The sequence below is a fragment of the Phyllostomus hastatus genome, unplaced genomic scaffold (genome assembly GCF_019186645.2).
Source record: "Phyllostomus hastatus isolate PE091 unplaced genomic scaffold, TTU_PhHast_1.1 phas_contig_58, whole genome shotgun sequence".
Classification (NCBI taxonomy): Eukaryota; Metazoa; Chordata; class Mammalia; order Chiroptera; family Phyllostomidae; genus Phyllostomus; species Phyllostomus hastatus.
In genome coordinates, this window is record NW_025333916.1 from 57,998,801 (window position 1) to 58,002,269 (window position 3,469).

Genomic DNA, 3,469 nt, shown 5'->3' on the forward strand with positions numbered 1-3,469 from the left:
GCGACCGAAGGAGACGTAGCGGTCCTGGATTACGGTGCATGGAAGTGACGCACACGTGCAGCGCGCACACCGGGTTCCTGAAGGAAGAGCAGAAGCTGGAGCCTCAGGTGGACTGGGAGCGCGAGGGACCGAGGCCGTGGAGCTCCGCGCCATCCTAGCTTCTTGGCTCGGAGCGCAGAGTGGGAGCAGGGCCAGCAGGGACGGGAGCCGGCAGAAAAGCCGTGGGTGTTTTCCCCACAAACGGGACGGGCTGCAGGCTGGTCAAGCGCCACCCCCACACCCCTCACACCCCCTCACCCAGGTGTACGGCAGCGTCGGTGGTAAAGGTCAGTTTGATTGTATTGCTTGGTCCTGTTGCAATGCCGTGTTTGAACTGGGTTTTCACAGGCCACCCTGCCAGGAGGGAGGGAAATTATTGAAAAGAAAAACAGAGATTCTTGTTTCAGGATGCGTCACCAGTCAGTTAAGAAAACTTGGAAAGTGAAAACCCTCCGTGTTCTTATAGGCCCGGACGCCAAAACCAAAACCCAAGTTAGCCATTGTTGGGTAAAACCCCTGATTTTGCAAAACCCAGTCCCAAACCAGCTCTGGCTGGGTGCAATCAAGGGAGGGAAACTATTTAGAAAGTATTTTTTTTAGAAGAATAGCAGAATGTTTAGTCCAAGAAGGGGGAAAAAAAAAACCCAAAACAAAAACCAAATCCCTACCATTGAACCACTAGTGAAATTAGTTGAGGACAAGTCACAATAATACGAGAGACTTCATTGTGCTAAAAAATATTTGTTTTGGCAGTTTGTGAGCAGTTGAATAGCATGTAACTCCAGATGCCCAGCACATCCATCTGTAGTGTACTATGGGGGACATATCGATTAGTTAACTCGAAATAGGATTTAATTGATATCCTGACTGCATATATTCACCATGGTTTTATTAAGGCTTCTAATATTTTATGTTTCCTCTAGGGTTTTATTGTTCAGTCACGAGTAATTTTACAAAAGTCACCCTTAAAGGGAAAACAAAGAAGTAACCGAAAAAACCCATTTTTATTATTTTTTTTAATAGTTCATTTTTATGGTACATTTTTTCCATTACCACTCATCCTCCCCAGACCCCCCTTCACTCCCACCCAGCCTCTCTCCCCAAAGCCACCGCACTGCTGTCCATGCCCATGAGCTCTTTTTCCTATTTGCTTGATCCCTCCCCAGCCCCTCCTCCCAAGCTGTCCCCCCACCCCCACCCCCCACAAACCATTTTAAAGCACGAATTCTAGAAAGGGCTAAATAACAGTGACTCTTTTTAATGGTGAATAAACTGTCGTTTGGCAACACACTGCTCAGCCCCGGGAACCAAATGGAGTTTCCTGGTAAGAAAATCCTGTTTCAGCTCAGCAGAGGAAGGCCGTGACGGGGCCTAACACCCTGTCTAGCCTTAGTTATGTAGGACGAGCTGGTCACAGCTATGATCGTATCACTTTATATTTTCAGTAATACTTGCTTTTCTGCTGGGAAATTATTATTTCTAGGCCTTCATTATTAGGAGATGTTTTCTTTCGAGAGATAAGGAAGAAATGGTTTCTTTTCCAATGAATGAAAGCAGGAGTGTAAATTTGGACCGTCACCCTCCTGGGCTACCTCCTTGTGCAAAAGTCCTTTAGCACGGAGCTCCGTTTGTCTGATTGGAACGTCATCTTCGCAGCTCCTTGGGTTTGCGTTTCCAGCAGTTGCTGAAAGGCCAGGTGACTGCTGAGTGTGTTTACCTGCAGTACTTCCAGGAGCCTTAGGGCTGGGTCACGGTGCCCAAGAGGCATCGCTGTCGCGTTTGCTCAGGTATGAAGAGTTCTGTGCGAATTGGTGCTCCAAGCAGACAGCACGTATCTGCAAACTGAGTGAGTGTTTCTGAGACAAAGGTGGCCATTGTAGCCTCCAACCAGCCTGTTTATTTGGGTAGAAGGAGTATTCTGCGCAGAAATGAAAGGCTGCCATGTATTTACTAATGTCTTTCATACTGTGTGACAAAGCTTGGCAGAGTCACTCTGAACGGAACAATTCGTCACAATTTTATGGAACCTTTTCACACACGGAGCCCATGCCTTTGTTCAAGCTGCCTGAAGTATTTCAGTTTTCTAAAAGATTTCTTGGGCAAATTTCTCACAGAGTTTCTCCTCTTAGTTTCGAGGCTTTCAGCTCTTCCTTGTAAACATGACACATCTTTGTTTTTAGCATTCCCTGCGGGAGAACAAGTCTCTTTTGGAATATCCTGAAAATAAAACTTGGGTCTTCAAAGAAAAGTTATAGAACTTATGTTTCTACTGGGTAGTCTTTTATAAAAATGTTCATTAAAGTACACAGTGAACATTATCTTCTGACAAATATACTGGGAAGGGTCAATGTTGGTGAAAATCCTGCTGCTTCCTCATGCTCCGGCCACTCGATCCTCTCACTCTGCTTTCTGCTGGCCTCCCTGCTCCCCCCTGGCCTGGCCACTGCTTCTGCAGTTTGATTTTTTTTAAACTAGTTTTGCTTTTTTTAAAAAAATTATTTATTTATTTTTAGAGAGGGAAGGGAAGGAGAGAGAGAGACACACACACACACACCAATGTGCGGTTGCTGGGGTCATGGCCTGCAACCCAGGCATGTGCCCTGACTGGGAATCGAACCTGCGATGCTTTGGTTCGCAGCCTGCGCTCAATCCACTGAGCTATGCCAGCCAGGGCTGCAGTTTGATTTTTGATATTCATCTCTAAGCAGTTGGATTATATTTGCCACTCAGATAAGACATAGAATAGAAAGCACAGGAGTCTCCAAAGTATTTTACCGGTTGCAATGTAAACATGGATGATATATTTCAATACACTTAATAATATATATTTGTACATATTTTGTATCTGCATACTAACTTAAAATAGCAAGTACATACGTAATTTTTCAGCACTCAGGTGGCTGACCGAAGACAAAATGGTGAAGTGTTTCAGGAGGCGGAATGCGGCTCAGTCTCCACTTCCCGGCATCCCGACTACCCTGCCGCAGGAGGGGCGGCTGCCGTTCTCTGCTTGCGGGGCCCGGGCCTCTTGCTGGAGATGTTGTCAAGCTCCGCAGGTACTCAGGGAAAGGAATCTAAAGGCCCTTTCACCTCTGAGAAGCCATGGGATAAAAACATCAATGGAGGGAAACTAAATTTTCACTTCACGCTCTTTCCAACCAGAAGGAAATCTTCGGAGTCAGGGAGAGACACATTGTTAAAATTAATTGAAGGCCAAATGTCGAGATGTGGACAATCAGTTTATACAGCGTGGTATTCGTTGTCCAAATGTTGATGTTAGAAGGGATTAAGACCACAAATAGCAATTCATCATGCCTGCATCCTTTAACTAGTAGTCTTTTGCTATTAATTAATTTTTAAATTTTTTTCTCTCAGCCCAGATGGCCACATCCTTCTGTTATGAGTTGAACTGTGTCTCCCCAAAAAGATA